General features: G+C 39.2%; 1 protein-coding gene across 2 annotated transcripts in view; it reads left to right on the forward strand.

Moving 5' to 3' along the window:
- The first annotated feature begins 1,047 nt into the window (after positions 1-1,047).
- LOC149266326 (uncharacterized) overlaps positions 1,048-21,368 on the forward strand; it is a 297,072-nt gene continuing 276,751 nt past the window's right edge. The window contains exon 1 of one of the 2 annotated variants that reach the window (XM_089430322.1): positions 1,048-1,199. The gene's annotated coding sequence lies outside the window, so the exon portion shown is untranslated. The remainder of the gene's footprint in view (positions 1,200-21,368) is intronic. The other variant, XM_089430327.1, reaches the window with a different exon arrangement.

A 21,368-nucleotide genomic window follows, 5' to 3' on the forward strand; every position in this document is an offset into this window, starting at 1 on the left:
TAACAAAATTAACAAACAAATGCTTTTATATAATAAATAATTATATTCATGTTTACGAGATAAGCATTACAAACCAAAAGTTTTGATTAAGATCCATTACAACAACATTAACATGGACTTTGAATTTCTTATTTGTATGACGACAAAGATAAAATATTTTAAAGGTGAATGATCATATATTACTTAATACTCTATTATAGTGTTTTCGTAGGAACCATCTTCATAAATTAAAGATCTTGAATTCAAATCTTCTAAACAATGTTTTTGTATTAGGATAATTTTGTACATAAGAATAAAATCACTAATGATGTGGGTACCTTATTGAATATCCAAGTTTATTTTTTTGGCTAATCATCCATATCCATAGGTAAAAGGTCTCGAGTTCTACCCTCAATGAATTAATTGTATCACAATAACTCTTTTTTTTTTCCATGTAACCAAACATCTTACCCTTCAACTTATAAACAAGAATAAAATATTCTTTGTGACCAAAAACCACACAACAAAAATTAAAGACATTACAATATTGTTTTGATACAAATTCAACCTAGCACTCATAGAAATTCAACCTAGACTAAAATAATGATAATAATTTTTTTTGCCAAACATCTAAGATAAATCCAATTGAGAATATCACAACTTTTTATATAGAAATCAAAAGAATGATTGATAACTTGCTGAATATCCATATCCATATCCATAAATAAATAAAAGACGTTAGGTGCTATGGCATTATGACAACTCTGTATATACAAATAAAAGAATTTATAAGGATTTATAACAAGGTGCTTTAACAAAAACCTTAACTTAATATTTTGGTTATTGAATACTTTGATATGATATTTTGGTTAAAAATCCTCTCAGATGGTCTATCGCATCACAACATAACCAAACAAAAATTAATGGTGTAAGTACCTTACCGAATATGCCCTCAGTTCTTTCGCTAACTGTTGGATGTCACATTCGCTCGCAAAAACCATTGTCATGTACCACCAAAAGCTGACGTGTGGACCTCCACTAGAAAGCATAAAATACAGATTTCACCAAATTAATGGACATGTATATATGTTCATAGAGCTAGCAGTACTTATTTTCTTGGCTCTGTGAGTTTCCCTGAACCGCTGGCTTCAAGGAAAGATGAAACGGAGCATTACTACTCATGCGATAATAATACCACCAAAGAATCTCGCTTTGAAAATGTACGTCAGTCTCTGCTTAGCTTGATGCCATTATTTAGGTCAAATTAATCTGTATTTGTGGTACAAATACATTCGTCTGTTTGAAATACTATTTATGTGATTGCCATTTTGGTTACTGTAGAGGCAATCTGAACTCATGTTTGTTTCCTCAGAAAATATATTTCGTCCTGCAATCTGTTTAAAATGTTGTTGTGCTCTTTGATTTATAACCAGAAATTTCTTCATTTATTTTTCCCAGTGGAGCCATTTAATTGAAGGATTTTTAGTTTGGGTTATGTTCTGGCACATTGGAGCCCTTTAATTGAGGGGCTTTTTTATTTTTGGGTCATGTCCTCTAGTCCCAAATAAATCAGGTCTAATATAGACGTAATATATATTGTATTGGGGGCAGAGGATCGAATACACCCTAAGATTGCACAAGATCAAATAAATGAGGTAGTGATTCTGCACGATCAGCGCGAGTCTCTTGCTCAATATCCTACCTACACAGTTCCTTCCAGGCTCTCTAAACACTCTGAAAGTAGGCCACGCCACTGCACAGGCTGGACAGTGTGCCCAACAAGTGAGTGTGTTGTGAGACACCACAGCTGGCCCCTTTCGTCACCCCAAAATGACAGGTATCCATGGCTAGCTCTGGCCATCTGTAAGCTTGCTCAGGAGAATGATTGGTGGGAATCCACTTTCAAAGACCAAGAGAAGATAATTTTATTATCGTCTGACAAGCGACGACAAAAGTAGGTCAAGGGGCCTAACAGGCACATTTAATAGCATAAGGTACAATTCATTGCGCGAAAGCCACTGCTTGAAGATGTGTCCAAATGAGAAAATCTAAGCTCAAGATTATGAACTAAACATATAGCCTGTTCATGATTGCGTGCTGCCCTAAGGATCATGGCCATTCTTTGCCTGACGTGGGTATGGTTCCTGCAAAGTCCCAACAGTTCTCCTTGTGTATTGCTAGTTTCTCCATGCTGATAGAGCCTAGCCTTCAGGAGGATCACCTTTTTCTTTCCGGCAACTTGGTGCAGCAAGTGGCAGGGAGAGATCCATGCCACTTTGGTTGCCAGATCAGTGACCCCTCGGGCTTCATCTCTACCCCCATTGGGTTGACTGGCCTTCCTGAGACCCTGTAGGAGCTGCTGCTTGAGACCTCAATAGAGACACCACTATTACAGCAGATGGATCAGTTCTAGGATATCCGAAGCCAGGCTTCACCTGCATAGAGTAGTACTCTCCAAATTGGACTGAGCAGTGAACCTTCCATCCATGGTTTCTTTGACATGGTCTTGGATGTTAGGAGAGATGGGCTAGTGCTTCCGCCAAAATATGAAGCTAGGTCCCCTCAGCCCCAGTTGCTTTCCAAATGACATTATTCGACAGTGCATCGACATCTTCACAGTGATAGATGACTCTGACGACTAGCTTGCTTTGTTGCCCCTTCACTTGGCATCGACATCTAGCACTAGCTTGCCTTGACACCGTCTATTTTGTAATGAGCACAGATTCATTTGGTTTTAGCATTTTTTGTTTTCATTTACCTTTTACCTCTTCTCTTGTCTGGCTTCTTAGCTTTTTATTTGTCTTTGATAACGTCATTGAAGGATTTGCTATAGTCCTCCCGTTATGTACGTACACCTAATGTAATTTTTAGCCCCATTGTCCTACTTATTGTGATGGCTTATTTTGATTTACATAAAATTATCTTATTTATCTTTGTTGAAAATAGCAGCATCAGAAGTCATTCTCCAATGAGAGGCCTTAAATGGCCACCTTGAGGCTAGCCAGGGAAGATTTGGAGAATCAATAAATCCTGTGAGTCACTGCAAAAGTCAAGGTGAAGGTAGAAGCCTTGTGAGCTTTGACAAGAGCCAGGATGAAGGAGCTGCTAATGGATGCCTAGTGAGCCATGTGCAAAATCCAAGGCAATGTCTTGTGAGCTCTTTGAGCAACAGTCAAGACTAAGTCTAGCAAGAGTCAGGACGAATGAAGAAGTCCTGTGAGCTAGTACTGGCATGTGTGATGGACTCCTTGGCTTGTTGTGATGTGACTACCTAGAACCTGGCCCCTCCTAGGCTTACTCCAACAAGTGTCCAAGTTGTAGTACTAAATGATCACATGGAAAAGACCTTCTTCTTATTGTTATCTTGAACATAAGTACTTAAATGTGATTGCAGGTGAATGGACCATGCTGGTTGAGAGAGTAATAAAATGTCTATGTAAAAGCCTTGAGTCATGTAAAAGTGTTCGTCATGTAAACTCCTAGTCCTAGTCCTAGTGACTAGTTGAGATGTTTCAATGTAATGTTATGATGTAAAGGCTAAAAACCTAAGTTTGCCTAAGTTTTTAAAGCATTATTATATTAAAGATGTCAATATAAAATTAGAAGAGAGGGGGACGCACTTGTGTCTAGGGAGAAAAACTTAAGTTGATAACCCCTCTCCCATGGAGTCTTCTTGAAGGATCATGAAGCTTATCCAATGTCAATTCAAGATTAGATCCGGGTGCTCCATTCTAGTCAAGATAAGATAAGATAAGATAATTATATTTATGTCCAACTAATGACCACAAAGTAGGTCAAAGGGACTATTGAGTACACTGATGTATATACAAAGTGGGAGAACCAAACGGTCTCCTATAAAAGATACAATGCATGAAGTAAATCAACATCTGGCCTTAGCGGAGAAGATCCAGGACCTAATAGGTCTGAGGATTAGACCCATCTCTCCTAACATCTGAGGCTGAATGAATAACGCTGAAGAAACTCAACAATGTCTGTTGGCTCGATGAAGAGCCGATGGCAAGTGCAGACTGTCCACTAAATCGTGTCCTGGGGGGGTTCACACGCTGCTGAATGCTGGAGGACCTAGTATGTCTCCCAGGAATGGATCTGAGATGGAAATGCTGCTGAGATCTTGTGTGGTAGGGTGAGGTCCCACGGATCCTCACTGATCTGGAGTCTGGATACGTATTGGTATCAATCGATCTCTTGGTGCCCTTGTCTGAAGGTAGTACCCTGAAAATGTCGTGATCCTCTGTGTGGGGTCTGGTCTGATGGGAGGCTGAAGAATATGCGCTTGGAACCTAAGAGCATCCTGCATATATAGGGCCAAACATCTCTGATCGGGGTACCTGAAAAAGTCGGCAAGGGTCCGAGAATCTCTGAACAAGCAATGAAACCTTCCTCTGATCTTGTAGTAGACAGGGCATCCAAGGATGAAGTGCACCTCGGTCTCCACTTCCTGTAAATGACATACTTGGCAGAGTCTGTCTAGTCTATCCACCTGGTGGTCTGTCTCTACCCGAAGTCTATGAGAACCTACTTTGAACTGGCCTAGAGGAATGCGAAGAGCATGCATCCAGTGGTGAAACGTATACTGGGGTCGAAAAATGAGCCCATCTCTCAACTCCAAGAAGTGCTCAGCATAGAAGGCCATCTTTGGGCACAACCCTCCTGGAGGATTGACCTAGGTGACCTGGACGAACTGCCTGTAGATGTCCTCCCTGATGATCTTGTTTAGCTCCTATCTAGTAGGTAAAAGGTGGCCAGGAGCATCTACGGAATATTGGAAAGGAGGGAGACGATCCAACTAAATTCCCACTGATTCTAAGAGGTTTGAAACTCCTATAAACCAACATCTGGCTCGGCCTGAGGGAGTAGAAAGGGCAATAGTCTCAGAAGAGCAATATGCCAAGTAAGGATAACGGTACCTACTCTTTATCGAGTCTGCCAAGCCTTGGACACGATGCAAGAATGAAATCAATCTGAAGACCATCTCAAGCCAAATCACTACACAAGTTCTTTTTCTGCAGTTTTTCATTTACTCTCCAAGGCGCACCTATCCCTCTTGAGCACCCAAGGTTTCAAGTTCTCAGCTGTTAGATATAAGCATTCAAAGTTCAACAATCATTTCGCCCAAATCTGGTCTATTTTTCTGCAGTGCGCCCAAGTAATCTTCAGATCTACTTCATACAAGCTCAGATCTAGTCCGGGTTGCTTTAGATCTGACATCTTTGGCTCAAGGCGAGTTGATCTAAGTCATTTGCACCTACATGCAAGAAGTTTCAAGTCAGTTAAGGCTTCATTTGTCTCTAGTCGTCCTCTCTCCCAGCGAACTGTACTGTAGCGCCCTCAAGAAGGGTTTTGTACCTGCAAATTTGTTCAAGAGCAATAAAGTAAGAAGGTCTTTGTTGGGGTTTTCTCCCTTATTGGGTTTCCCCAGGGTAAATCTTGTGTATTGATGTGTTTGAGTATTTTAACAATTTATTTCAATTACTTATGCATGTTGATATTCAAATCTAAAGAATTTAAAGTACTCACATTCATATCCAGCAGTTACTAAGTGAACAACAAGCAGATCTAGCAAATCTGAGTGCAGATCTAAGTGAACAGCTAGCAGATCTTGCAAATCTGAGTGCAGATTTAAGTGAACAACAAGCTGATCTAGGAAATCTGAGTGTCTAGAAGGCTGAAAATCTCAGTTTTTAGGTGTCCTTATAAGTTTCTGATCATTTACAATAAACTGATTTGAAGAACAAAATTTCATGTGTACTTGAAAACTTAGTTTCTGTTGTTTATATTTTCAGCTATATATGTGACTACTACAAGTTCAAAATTTTAATTCTGTTATTGAAATAATTCAAGATCTGGGTTATTTGATAAAAAAACATAGGACAAGAGTCATCTTGAGTTAAGAAAATTTTAACATGGCATCAGAGCAGGGTGTTTAGAGCTCTGACTTGCAGCATTCGGACTCCACATAGATCAAAGGCTTATTTTTCCAGATCTACACAAAGTTTATTTGCACGCTGAGTTATGGCTTCCTCCTCCACTGCTGTTTAGAAGGAAGACCGATTGGAAGGGTCCTCTAACTTTCATGTTTGGAAGATGAGGATCACTAACATCCTTCAAGAGAAAGAATTGCTCCACTTTATCAATTCTGAACCAGAGCGCCCTACCTCCATTGCTGGGGGTGCTGCTTTTGATAGAAACTAGGCAAAAGCAAGGAGAATTATATTTGATTTTGTGAAGGATAATGTCCTGGGGGTAATGACAGTTGCAATGACTCCAAAACAATGTATGGATTCACTTTCCAGTCTGTATGAGAAGTCTGCAACAAGTCAAAAGAGATACTTGAAACATAAACTAAAGTTCCTAAAGCTAGAAAAGGGAGAGACTGTTGTAGATTTTTGCTCAAAGATTAAGTAGATACGAGATCAGCTTATAGTAGCTGGAGTCAAAGTGGAAGATGATGATTTGGTGCAGGCCATTTATGATGGCCTTCCTTCTTCTTGGGGAACTTTCCTTTCAAGCGTAAGTGGAAGAGCTGAACAACCTACTTTTGAGAGACTTTGGCATGATTGTGTCTAAGAAGACAGCAAAGTAATGATCAGAGAAGGAACCTCCAAAGATGAGATTCAGGCATTTGCCACCAAAACAAGGAAAAGAGGGAGGAGACCACCCTTCCAAAGGACTTCCACTCCCAAGGACGATCAAAAGGAGAAAGGTAAAGCACACTATAAAGGTAAACACTTTGATATTTCAAAGATTAAATGTTATAATTGCAACAAATTGGGACACATGGCTAAATACTGCAGGTTCAGGAAGAGAGGTAGCAAAGGCAAACAATATGCTTCTACTGCTGAAGAAGAAAATCCAAGAAGAAGAACTAGGAGTTCTTTCCATGAACAAGAAAGTGAAGGCAGGAAGGAATACTTGGGAATTTCAGCTCTCTCTGGTTCGGTGTGTTGGAAAATGTAACTATGTTCGGTCTTCAATATTGTACTTGAGTCATTATGTAATGTACTTGTCAAAAGAATAAATAAAAGAACTATTATTATTATTATTGTTACTTATTAAAGCATGGGTTTCATGCTTGGGTCACCATGTTTTAGGTCAAAGTCCCCATTGTGGACTTCTAGGATTTATTCTGAGTCTATAGAATTATTGTACATTTAAAGAGACCCTTCTTAGGCTTTTGAATCATGTAAAAAGGTTAAGTATTGAGTCAAATCTGAATTATGTAACCTCCACACCATGTCGGCCTAAGGAAAGATCAAGTCGACCTAAGGACCCTATTTGACCCCAGAAGAGGCCTATAAAAGGAAGCACATCGAATTCATTTGGAGCATCACTCTTTCATCAAGTTCGAATTCTCTTAGCTGGGAAGAAGTGCAAAATTCTCTTATTGTTGTGCAAAAGTGCGAAGTTCTCTTGTAGTTGGGAAAGTCTGTTGCTGGGAATGCGAAGTCAGTGCGAGTTTGTGGAAGTCTAAGGAGAAAAGGAAAATCGAAATTTTGGTGTCTCTCTCTCTCTGTTTCGTGTCCTGGATTGGGAGATCGAAGTCTTCCAAGTTTCACAGTTGTCGGAAGTTGCTAGTTGCCGTAAGTTGTTGCATAGTCAAAGTTGCTGGGAAGAGGTCGAAATTCTGAGAGGCTGACTTGGTGTGGAGGGAAGGTTTGGTCTTGGTCTAGGGTGAAGAGTCTCAAAGAATACTATTGAAAGGAAGAATTATCTTGACTGGGTTTTCCCCTCGAGGGGGTTTTTGCCCTGGCATGTGCCTACATCTGGTGTCTATTGTTTTATGTGTTGCTGCTTTTGGTAATTGCTTGATGAACTAAAGAAAGAAGATATAAATAATTGTAATAATAAGAAACATCACAAGTAATTATCAAGATCAAGAAAATCTTTACTGCCTTTCTGATTTTCCAACATGGTATCGGAGCTTTGGTAGAGAATGAAGAAAAAGGTAGATCCATTCATAGGCACTATCTCAGGGAAGGAGTCTATTATATTCAAGGAAGATGTCTAACTCAGTCAAGGGTGAGAACAAACTTGAAGGAGCATCTAACTTCACATCCTGGAAGAAGAGGATTGACCTAATCCTTGAGAAGAACAAGGTGCTGGATTTGGTAAAAGGAAATGTATGAAGCCTTGTCGAAGATGTTTACTATTAAGAACATTGGTCAAGTAGCAAGTTTGAAGAATGAGTTGAGGACTACGAAGATGACTAAAGATTATACTGTGGCAACCTTCTTTGTGAAGATAGCTAGACTCAAGGATGATCTCTTGTCCATCAATGAGATTGTTTCGAATAAAGAACTGGTGATCACTGCTCTATTAGGATTGCCACCCTCTTGGGGTGCATTTGCTGCAGGTCTCAATAGTTGGAAGGTAGCTCCCACCTTTGAAGAATTATGGATTGCCTGTAGTCAAGAAGAATTAAGGATCTCAATGGTTGCCAATCCTAAAGGAGTATCAAATGCTTATGTTGCTCATCATAAAGGAAAGAGATCGAAGGGACCGAGGAAGAAAGTTGACATGTCTAAGATAAAGTGCTATCAATGTCATAAGAAAGGTCACTACAAAAGTGACTGTCCCGAGAATCCAAAGAATAAGAAGAGAGGAAGGGATCAAGCCAACCTTGCTGTAGAAGGAGACTCAAAGAAAGTCAAGCCCGAAGAACCTGACATTAGGGACTTACACTATTAAGTCCTTTTCTTACATATCTTGTTTTATATGTTTTAAAATTTATAGGTTTTTAACATATTTTGGAAAAGACATTTTTGTATTATTTTAAGTTTGTAGGTTTCCCTCAAGCTTTGGAGGGAGCCCTCAACAACTCCCAAAGATAAGTATTTCATGTCTTTTCAATTTTGGGTTCATGTACTCATTTAGTTTTGATTATATTAAATACTAATCACCTTTCTCCCTCTGTTGTCTTGACTAGGGAAAACATCTACAAGAAGGAGGATCTCTCAAGACAAGGTTAGTCAAGAATCAAAGGTATGCTTTAAATACAGTGATTGAAAGTATTGTTCATTTCGTTATTGAATCTTAGTGATTCTTGTTTAGGTGATTCATCTCTCGATAAATCTACCCACCCCACTCTTATTCTTGATTGACTATGTAGAACCCTGGACAGGTTTTGGAAAACCCTAATGTTTGGAAACCTAAGCTGCTTAGGGATATTGTGAAATGCTAGTTGAAGGTTTTATTGATGATGTCCTGTTTGGGATTTTGGTATGATCAGGAAATCCTAACTTGATAGGGTTGAATGATAAGGTCTAAAAATCCTGGAACCTTTGAAGTTTTGGTATATAGGGTTTTGTTATGTTTCTACATTGGAACCCTAGCTCATTAGTGTTTGGTGGAATGTGTGTTCTACATTGGAACCCTAGCTCATTAGGGTTTGGTGGAATGTGTGTTCTACATTGGAACCCTAGCTCATTAGGGTTTGGTGGGATGTATGAGCAAGGCCCTTATATTGTCTTAAAAACGTTTCCTTTGGTATGTGTATGCTTGTCTGATCAAACCCTAGTGTAATAAAGATGATTGTGTGTCTAACTCTTATTGATATTTGTGATGTAAGGTTTGATTATCTCATGATATGAAATGTATTTACATGATGATGAAATATAGGCATATATAGATGTGTCCTCTTGATTGAAACCCTAGCTTGGTCTAGCTCAGATATATTAATGTTGTTGGACATATGATATGCTTATGTATGAATGATTATGAATTCCTAGATATATGCGTTGACCTAGTTATTGATGGTCATAAGTCTTAGGACTTAATGGAAGTCCTTGTTTTAGGATTTAATGGAAGTCCTTGTCTGAGATTCTAGGATGATGATATCTGGAAATCTAGGGTGGTGTACCTAAACTCTAGTGAAGTTAACTTGTCTAGTATGTGTGATATAACAATCTGAAATCTATTAAGTGATTGTTGAAAATGAAAATCTAGGGTTTTCCAGTTAAATCCTAGTAGTAACATTATGTAACAATTTGAGATCTATGTATTTAATGATTGTTAAGATTATGGAATTCTAGGGTTTTGGAGTTAAACCTTAGTCAAAGTAAAATCTTTGAAATATGATGATTTGAGATCTATATAAGATTGTTGAATTTGTGAAAATGGAATTCTTGGGTTTTTGGAGTTGAACCTTAGTTAAAGTAGAAATCTCAGATGAATGTTGACTATATGATAATTTGAGATTTGTGAAGAGATTGTTGAAATTTGTATTTTTGGTCGAGTCTGATGATTGCTTGAAAATCTAGGGTTTGCAACTAACCCTAGTGATAACTGGTCATGTTCGTAATTGTTTGATGGTTGATTGAAAATCTAGGGGTTAGAACTAACCCTAGTGGAAGCTGGCCAAGTTAATGACTAAAGTTGTGATTGACTTTGATTGATTTATGAAATCTAGGATTTGTATGAATCCCTAGTGAGAAGTCTAACATATGTATTTTGAAAGAGTGATAGATGCTTTATAGATTTATCTATGCCTTGAATTGTTTCTAGGGTTTGCTATATGTTGTAGTAAGGTATGTCATACCTTTGGAAGACACATTGAAACCCTAGATGGAATGGATGTTGTTATAAAGTAGCCTAGGGTATATGTGTTATGAAACCAGCTCACAAAAAGATAGAAAAGATAGATCAACGCCTTAGAATTCAGCCTCTTCGAGGGGGCAACCTCCTTTACATTACACAAATGAACAATTCTTGGATGATACAAATGACAAGACCTCCTTTCTATATATAGGAGTCTAAGGGGTCATAATATAATCAGAGCCGACATAACAATAATAATGTAAGGGCACAATAATAGCAATAGTGGGCTTCTATGGGGCACAATAATAACAATACTGGGACTACATGGGCACAACAATATAATAAGGAGGTTGTACTAATAACAATAAGGGGTGACACTAGTAGTATAGGGGCTTAACATGCCCCTCTCCTTCAAAAAGTGTTGTCCTCAATGCTTGAGTAGTTCTTGATGCTTCTGTATAAAATTCTTGTGCTCTCATGTGGAATTTTCAGCGGGTAAGTTCTTCCACTTGATGAGATACTCTGAAATTGATCGATTTTGTAGCTGTCGAGTTCTTGTTTATGTGACTGCTCCAGGTTCCAATATGATTTTTCCTTCCTCTTCAAGTTCTGGCAATATTGTTTGAATTGGGATATTTTGCAACTTTTGAATGAGTGGCCACACTTCTTTGTCCTTTTTCCATTCATTCCTTGCTTCGTTTATCCAATTTGGTTGGATAATAGAAATAGCACTAAACAATGCTTCCACATCCTCATCCTTTCTTGAGAGTGCATCTGTAACAAAAGTTTTCTTCCCTTTTCTATAGATGATGTCAAAGTCATAACCCAACATATTTGTGACCCATTTTTTCTGTTCTTCTAAAGATAATATTTGTTCTAAAAATTATTTAAGACTATCATGATCCATTTTTACCTTGAAGTGTCTCTCCATTAGGTAAGGTTGCCATTTCTTAAGTGCATGTAGTATTGCCAACATTTCCTTATAATAAATAGTTTGCTTGAAATGTAACCGTAAAAACACCCAATCACCTACAACAAAACATTTTTCACTGCGATGTTGATCTACTTGTTTTTTTCATTTGATTCTGCACCAAAGTGGTGTTATCCTTTAAAAGTTGGAGAACTTGTTGTTGATGCTCGATGTGATCTTTCACTGCTTGAACCTTTTTCTTCTTGATATTTCCTTCTATCTTGAGAGTTTGAGGACTGGTAATTTCTTCCAATGCTTTACAAGATATGGTCGGATTCATTTCGATGCTCGATGTGATCTTTCACTTCTTGAACATTTTTCTTCTTGATATGTCCTTCCATCTTGATAGTTTGAGGAGTAGTAATTCCGGCCAATGCATTACAAGATTTGGTTGGATTCATTTCTTCTTTCTCGATGTGATCTTTCACTTTTTGAACCTTTTTCTTCTTGATATGTCCTTCTATCTTGAGAGTTTGAGTGGTAATTCTTGCCAATGCTTTAAAAGATATGGTCGGATTCGTTTCTTCTTTCTCTAGGGTTGGGTACTGGCATATATCCTCTTCTTTTGATGTTTCTTGATCCTTTTCTTCCTCCTCGTCATACTCTATGTAAAATAATTTCTTCTCAGCACACTTATGACATTTAGTGCATTTTCTATCACAATTGTAACAAAGCCCTTTTTCTCTTTTTTCTTCCTATTGTTGTGGTGTAAGCCTTGTAGGTTGTGGAAGGCTAGGAGAAGAAACACTTCCATAATTATAGTCATGAGTGGTGGGATTCCTTGTTTTGATAATTTCGCTTTCAATTTTTCTTGCCAACTCGAATGCCTCCTCCAATGAATTAGGTTCCCAAAAACGAACCTCATGTTGAACGTTATCCTTTAAAGTCCCTATGAAGACATCAATCCTTTGCTTCTTTGGAATATAATTTACCCTTCTATTCAATTTTTGAAAGTCTTCAATGTGCTCTTCCATTGAACCCTTTTGTTTGAGATTTATCAATTGGCTAAAGGAGTTTCTCTTTGTATCCTCATAATGTGCTATCATTTCCTCTGTGAAAATTGACCACGTGACAAGTGGTTTACGAGAACAAAGCCCTTTATACCATAAAAATTGATTCGGTTCTAAATAATTAGATGCAATACATACCTTTTGTAACAGTGGTACACCATGTAGATCAAAATATTTCTCCATCTGTAGTATCCAATTTACCGGATCCTTGCCATCAAACTTTCCCATCTCGCTTTTTCTTGATTTTAGATGCTCGATCTTGAAACGACTGTAACTCTGTAATTTGGGATCTTCCAGTTTTGAAATCGGACCTGCAGTAGCTCTTTGCGTCCTCTTTTTTGGATTCTCCAAGGAAGAGTTATGCCAAATCTCCCACGGTGACCTGATTATAGACCTTTTCAGAAGAGCGAAATTGTATGAAGTGCCACGTGTCACTGTTTTGACCTTAGGATCTCAAAAATATACACAGGAAACTACAGTCCGTCCTCTTTCTGTAACTTCTTACGAAATTTCAATCTGATGCTCAAAACAAAAGTTATGACGATTTTCCCCAGGTCACCTGTTTGGAATGTAATTCGGGGGTCTGCAAAAACCCTAACTTCCTCAGACTATATCTCCGAAAATATAGCGAGACAGGATCTGAAATTCGGAGCCAAGGTTCAGACCGATTTCGTCTCAAATGGGTTTTTTCTTAGCTTTTGAAACTTCGTAGTGAAATAGTTATAGCGAAAATTCCACGATGACCTGTTTGGAGAAGCGAAACCCTAGAATCCACAGCTCTGATACCAAATGTTATGAAACCAGCTCACAAAAAGATAGAAAAGATAGATCAACGCCTTAGAATTCAACCTCTTCGAGGGGGCAACCTCCTTTACATTACACAAATGAACAATTTACAAGACCTCCTTTCTATATATAGAAATCTACGGGGTCATAATATAATCAGAGCCGACATAACAATAATAATGTAAGGGCACAATAATAGCAATAGTGGGCTTCTATGGGGCACAATAATAACAATATGGGGACTACATGGGCACAACAATATAATAAGGGGGTTGTACTAATAACAATAAGGGGTTACACTAGTAGTATAGGGGCCTAACAATATGACAAAGTCCCTAGCAAGATGTTGAAGAGTATATGTCTCTTGTTTATAATTGAGTTTGGGTATCTGATATGTATGAAATGCTTCCATGATTCTGATATGGTTAACATTATGCTTCTATAGTTTTGGTTGTACTTGATATTTAAGTTGTACAGGTACACCTTCTTCAACTTGCTGAAGATGCTCGTTGATGTTATAAGCATGAGGAGGATGATGATAACTCTGATAAAATGGTTGGAAGCCACGAAGGATTCTCCAATGTCGAAAAGAAGAAATTGATCTTTTTGAGGAAGCATGAATAGAAGAGATCTCCCTAAGATTAAGAGGGAGTCTAGATAAAGAGGTGCTCCCTGGTTGAGAAGGAGGGCTTAGCTTGGTATTAATTGAAGAATGAATTTCAGAGGATATATTGTTGCATGAGACGTAGGAAAGAAAACATATGATTGAGGACTCTTCTGTCAAAGATTCAGTTGATAGTCCTACTATGGAAAGTTGAGAAGCAACATCTGTTGTCTGAAAGACCTTGGAAGTTTGTATTTGATTATGTACATGTGAAAGTATATTATTGTTGGGGTTGTGTTTGTATAGGTGAATCTCTCGAAGTTCTGGAAAGCATGCCAATTAACAATCAATTTGATTGAGAGAGATTGGTCATTCTTGATCTGCTGGATCAAGGGGTGTTGAGGCTTTGTGAGTGAAGCATTTCCTCGGAGAACATCTGGCCGACACATTGTGTTGATCTCTAAAAGTTGGAAAGGTGGTGTTGATCATTGAGCTCTATTTTGGATACACACTTGAATTTTGGGTTGATGGTTAGCAAGTAAGCCTGAGGGTACCTAAAGGGGCCGAAAGTTTGAGTCCATCTTAGTCCCACCTTGATAGATTGCCTTGATCAGGAATCTAGTTCATGGCATTGCGGTGCCTAAACTATTGAGTGACTGTTTGGGTTGATTGCCCAGGTCAGGAATCTAGTCCATGGTATTACGGTGCCTAAAGTTCTTCATGGTTCATATAGTTTGAGATCTTCCATTGTATATGTACATTATGAATACCTCCCTAGTTAAGAGGGAGTGTTGGAAATGTAACTATGTTCAGTCTTCAATAATGTACTTGAGTCATTATGTAATGTAGTTGTCAAAAGAATAAAGAAAAGAATTATTATTATTATTATTGTGATTTATTAAAGCATGGGTTTCATGCTTGGGTCACCATGTTTTAGGTCAAAGTCCCTATGGTGGACTTTTAGGATTTATTCTGAGTCTATAGAATTATTGTACATTTAAAGAGACCCATCTTGAGCTTTTGAATCATGTAAAACATTAAGTATTGAATCAAATATGAATTATGTAACCTCCCACACCATGTCGGCCTAAGGAAAGATCAAGTCGGCCTAAGGACCTTATTCAACCCCACAAGAAGCCCATAAAAGGAAGCACCTCGTATTCATTTGGAACATCACTCTCTCATCAAGTTCGAATTCTCTTAGCTGGGCAGAAGTGCGAAGTTCTCTTGTAGCTAGGAAAGTCTATTGCAAGGAAGCCGAAGTGAGTGCGAGTTTGTGGAAGTCTAAGGAGACAAGGAAAATCGAAATTTTGGTGTCTCTCTCCCTTTGTTTCGTGTCTTGGATTGGGAGATCGAAGTCTTCCAAGTTTCACAGTTGCCGAAAGCTACTAGTTGTTGCATAGTTGAAGTTGCTGGGAAGAGGTCGAAATTCTGGGAGGCTAACTTGGTGTGGAGGGAAGGTCTGGTCTTGGTCTAGGGTGAAGAGTCTCAAAGGATACTATTGAAAGGAAGAATTATTTTGACTGGGTTTTCCCTTTGAGGGGGGTTTCGCTCTGGCATGTGCCTACATCTGGTGTCTATTGTTTTATGTGCTGCTGCATTTGGTTATTGCACTATGAACTAAAGAAAGAATATATAAAGAATTGTAATAATAAGAAACATCACAAGTAATTATCAAGATCAAGAAAATCTTTACTGCCTTTCTGATTTTCCAACACAGTGTTCTCCAATCGAGACATTTGGCTAATTGATAATGGTGCCTCCATCCACATGACAGGTTACAAAGAGATCCTTACAAACTACAAGAAGAAATCATTTGGTGGTCAGGTGGAATTAGGAGATTACTCCAATCATGAGATTACTGGAGTAGGGTCCATATCCTTATAGCTAGATTCAAGATCTATCTTGCATCTTAATGATGTTTTACATGTATCAGACATAAAGAAGAACCTTATTCCAATATCTACCTTGGAAAAGAAAGGCTTCATAATTGCTTTTATAGATGAGCAAGCATATCTATGGCTGAAAGAATAAGGCATTCAGGAAGCTGAAGCAATTGGAATTTGCAAAGGTGGTCTTTACAAGCTCATTGGCTATCTCATTCAAGCTCTTGTTCAAAATACTGTCAGCAACAACGAGCTTTGACATAGGAGGTTTGGCCATCTCTTCCACAAGGCACTTCCAAATCTGCATCACATGGTAAGAGGCTTGCCCCATATTTCACTTTCAGAAAATGAAGTTTGCAAAGGGTGTTTGCTTGGGAAAAATACAAAGAAATCATTTAATAGCAGTGATAGCAAATCTAAAGATATCCTAGAGCTAATTCATTCAGATATATGTGGTCCTATGACTTGTCCTTCTTTGAGTGGCTATTTGTACTATGTATCTTTTATTGATGACTTCTCCAAAAAATGTTGGGTGTATTTCATGAAAAACAAGAATGAGACCTTTGAGAAATTCAAAGAATTTAAAGCCCTAGTGGAAAATCAAACTGATAAGAAGATTAAAACTCTTAGGTCTGATAATGGGGGGGAGTATGAATACCATCCTTTTGTGGATTTCTGTAAAGAACATGGCATAAGAAAACAATTGATTGCCCCTTATAATCCTCAGCAAAATGGAGTAGATGAGAGGAAAAATAGAACCCTTGTTGAAGCCTCCAAAGTAATGATGTTTGACCAAGACCTTCCTATCTCTCTTTGGGCCGAAGCTACTAGGACAACTGTTTACATTCAAAACCGTAGCCCTCAATCCATTCTCAAGGATAAAATGCTTGAAGAAGCATTCACTGGAATCAAGCTTGATGTAAGCCACTTTAGAGTCTTTGGTTGCCCAGTTTACATTCATGTTCCCAAGGACAAGAGGTCCAAACTAGAACCCTCGGATAAAAGGCATATTTGTGGGATATAGTGAGTCATCCAAAGCCTACAGAGTTTATATACTTGGTCAAAGAAAAATTGAGGTGAGTCGGGATGTCACCTTCCATGAAGAAGCAACCTTTAGAAAGTCAAAAGAACTTCAACTTGAAACCGAAAATGAGCCTACCTCTCCTTCTGCTGAAAGTTCAGGTTCAGGGAGTCAGAGGGAGAGAAACCAAGATGATCCCATGGATCATGACTTGTCTCTTGAGCTTGTTGAAGTCCTAGAAAAATCACTTGAAGAAGCTCCAGTTAAAAGAAAACCATCTTGGGCCAGGGAAATTCTACAAGAAGCAGAAAAGATAGCTGCTCCCAAAGGCACATTCAGGGAAAGCAAAAGACCTCACAGGTATGGTGGTTATGTAGCACTTGTCAGCAACTTAAGTGAATCTGAACCTTCTACTTTTGATGAAGCAAATAAATTACAAGTCTGGAAAGATGCAATGCTCGAAGAATATAAATCTATAATGAAGAATAATGTATGGGATATTTTTTCCCCTTGGAAAAATCGTAATTTTATTCATAAGACAAAATTACATGTTGTAGATGCTAGTATAGCATATGCATAATGCGCTGATTCTGTTAACACAGAATACATAAAAAAAAACTAGAAATTACAGCAACCTATTCTTTTCTACCTTTCTTCTTTTCCACTTTTCTCCAACCTCCAGTGTTGGGAGTGGAAGTTACAATGGACATTTGATTTTCATCTGTGTATAGGATATTCTTTGTCAGAATCAGATCCCTCTGATCCATGAGTTCGTTTGCTGTTGTGTACTTCCATTCCTGTTATTTGGGGCTCCTGATGCGACAAGGGGTTGTTGGGCCTCAAAATGCAGGCAGTGGTATGGTCTGTCTCCTCCTTTTGTGTGCTGTTTTGGTCCTTCTGTAAATCCTTTTCTGCATTATTTTCTCTTGCTTCTGCTTGTCCTGCTTCTTCTCCCAAAGTGTCTGTGCATTGCCAGCCTTTTGGTTTTTTGGGTTGCTTTTTGTTCCTTTTGGGATCTTTTTTTAGCTTGTGGGCAGGCACTGTGAAGGTGGCCTGTCTGCAAACATCCACGGCACCGAAAAGCTGTATTTTCGTAATCCAGAGGTTGTGTCCAGTGTGTATCATTGAAGATCAATGTAATACTGTCGGGTAGTCCTTGACTGAGGTCTACTTCGACACATATCCTGGCAAAAGTGAATATGCCCCTTGTGAATCTGTCCTCATCAATCTTTAGGAACTTCCCCAAGGAGTTTTGTATACCTTCCAACACTTGATGATGCTAGAAGTGTAATGGGAGGTTGTGTAGTTTGACCTAAACTGGCATTTTTGATACCACCATTGTGTTGGTGTCAAATTCTGGGAACCAAGGGGTCATGAAGAGCCCTACGTTGCCCCAGAACCATGGTCCTTTATTAAGTATATATTCATTTTCTTGAACTGTGGTGAATCTGACAATAAAAAACCCTTTGGAACATAAAAGGATTTCACAGGTTGGTGACCAAGCAACAAAAATCCATTGGTGCAAAAGATCAGATTTGGGCCAAAACCCATTAAATCTGCATATGACTGCTTTGGTAAGAAAATCAGAGTACAACCCATTTACCTCAGGTATTGAGACTGTGAAGGCGGGATTTTGAGATTTTTGCTCCACTATGTAGGGCCCTGGTAGATCAGGGGATAATGCTGGTTTGGTTTGGGCTTTTTCCTTTCCTTTGATTGCGTCCTTAAACGTGCCTGTGCCCTTTGAACTGGTACTAGAGCATCCTCCTCGCAGTCGTAAATTGACTATGATATTCGAGTCTGTGTCAATACCATAATCCTGTAGTGTGTGGTTATCTTGTAGGCTGTGTCCTAAGTAAATCAGGTTTTGCATACTGGTTGGTATGCCTAAGTGTGGTTGGATTTTGCGTCTTAAGTCTTGGATCTGTCTCCCTCTCGCGATTCTCATGCAGATGCTCTTTCCTTCTGGCGATTTTATGAAGATTTGGATAAGATCCAGGTCAGAATTGACTGAATCTGCCTGGTGTAGGGCTCGATCTAGCATTTTCTCTGTAGGCCCGAGAGCACCACAGAGCTTTGGAATCTGCCTGCGCCATGATACCGTAAGAAGCAGCTTGCAGAGATCATCTTTTGGAAACTCAGTCGCAATGTCGAAAGTAGCTTCTAGCTGCAGGAATGCCTGTACTTCCTAGGGCTTGGTGGTATTGGCGGGATTTGCATCAACATCGATCCTTGACTTCCTCTCATTGGCGATAACCCTCGCCTGCTCCTTAGTTCTCGGAGACACAACGGGCCGCTCGGCTCCCATTGAAGGGTCTGCCAGGAGGGGAAGAAGCGATTCTAGCAACAAAGAATAGGTCTGTCTCTGATCCTCGAGACCTGAGACCTTCTTCTCCGTTTTCCCGATACCCTTGTCATAAAAACCCTCGAGAGCTTGTGAAACCAACCGAGCGGGATCAATGGCACTTTCCAGCACTGACGGCAGCTCGGCCTTAAGTGCTGTAACGTCTTTTCTGCATTCCACGATGAATCGCTAGAGACTCTCGGCGCCCATTTTCTCGTAGAGGAACTTGTGGGCTAGGGTTTCGGCTCCTTCCTTCTCCACCGTGCTCATAATGTATGGGATATTGTTCCAAGACCTATTGATAAATCAATTGTTTCTTCTAAGTGGATATACAAGATTAAACATGCTGCAGATGGTAGCATTGAAAAGTTTAAGGCAAGGTTTGTTGCCCATGGTTACACCCAAAAGGAAGGTATTGATTATGACGAGACATTTGAGCCAGTGGCAAGCTATACTTCTATTCATACAATCATCTTTTTAGCCGCTATATTTGGTTGGAACTTACATCAAATGGATGTCAAAATTGCTTTTCTAAATGGAAATGTAGAGCAGGAAGTTTATGTTGAACAACCATAAGGCTTTATTGAGCATAGTAAAGAATCAGATGTATGCAGGCTAAGGAAAGCTTTGTACGACCTTAAACAGGCTCCTCCAGTATGGCATGAAACCATGGACAATTTTCTTAAAGATTTGGGCTTTCAAAGTAGTGATGCTGATTCTAACTTGTATCTCAAGATGATCAAGAATCAACCTCTATTTGTAGTGCTATATGTTGATGATCTCTTTCTGACAGGAGAAGGTCACTTAATTGAGTGGTGAAAAAAGGAACTTACAGAAAGATTTGAAATGGAAGATCTTGGCCTTATGCATTACTTCCTTGGGTTGGAAGTCTGGCAAAAAAAAGATGGTATCTTTCTGGCTCAGGGAAAATATACTGTGGACATCCTAAAGAGGTTTGGAATGCTTGAATGTAAGTCAATGGCCACACCAATGATCACCAACCTTAAGAAACTACATGACTCAGACACATGATCAGATTTAGTGGACCCCACTATGTACAGGCAATTAATCGACTCCTTGTTGTCTCTAGCTCATACTCGGTCTGATATATGTTATTCAGTGAGTGTGCTAAGTCAGTTTATGGCCGAGCCTAGACAGACGTTTGGTTGCTGCGAAGCATATTCTGAGGTATCTGAAAGGGACCATTACTTATGGTCTAAGTTACTCTTCCAACGATAGTATTTCTTTGCATGGTTATGGAGACTTAGACTCCAGTAGGCAGGAAGAGCACAACATGTTACTGTTTCAGTCTTGGATCAACCATGATTTCCCGGTCCAATAGAAAATAGGGGTCCATTGCTCATAGTACAATAGAGGCTGAATAGAAAATGTAGGGTTCAGGTAGATCCCTGTAGCATGAATGGGACAATGGAGTGTATTGTTCCATCGCTCATCAATCACTTCCCATATCAATTGTTGTTTCTCAAACCCCTCATCCCCCTTATCATCATAATAGCTGCGAATGGATTCTTTGGCCCTATCCATGGCCTCATACAAGTAGCCCATTGCGGGCTTGTCTCCATCAACTAATCGAAGAACCTTTACCAAAGGTTCAGTGATGCTACACACCTCTTGCACTCCCGCCCAGAAGCTCTCCTGGTATGAAACTAGCCTGCATATGGCCTCTCCCTTTGGTTTGCAGCTAAATGACAAAGCACGACACTCGTTTGAAAGAAACATTCTCTTCACATCACACATATAATACAAGAGGGATTGAAGAGATATGATGCTAGTGGCAAACCATGTAATAGCAGGGCGCACCAACTTCTTGTTGTTGGTGAATGTTCTCATCAAATGAAGCACATATGCATGATTATCTAGATAACCGGATTCGTCCTATAGGCCCCACGAATCTCGAATCCAGCGTGTCCGACGTGATTCTGTCCAGATTCGTGTCCAAAACCAATGACACGTCGTGTCCTTTTCTGACATGTCGAATCCGACTGCGTGTCGCGATTTTCATCTGCGTGTCACGATTTTGGGAATCGTGTCCTGTTTCCAGGACTCACTAAGCTCAAAAAGCGACCTGCGCGGGTATGAAAAGGGCGTGTTTGCTCATTACAGCCACGCATATTTTCATTTGGCAAGTGTTTTGTGAGCTGTTGGCAAGTGGAGAAGGGTTTGCAGCAAGGAGTTAAGGGAGTAGAGCAT

Source organism: Pinus tabuliformis, chromosome 6, assembly GCF_031772625.1.
Source record: "Pinus tabuliformis cultivar Carrire ecotype Pingquan chromosome 6, CPIR1, whole genome shotgun sequence".
NCBI classification, from domain to species: domain Eukaryota; kingdom Viridiplantae; phylum Streptophyta; class Pinopsida; order Pinales; family Pinaceae; genus Pinus; species Pinus tabuliformis.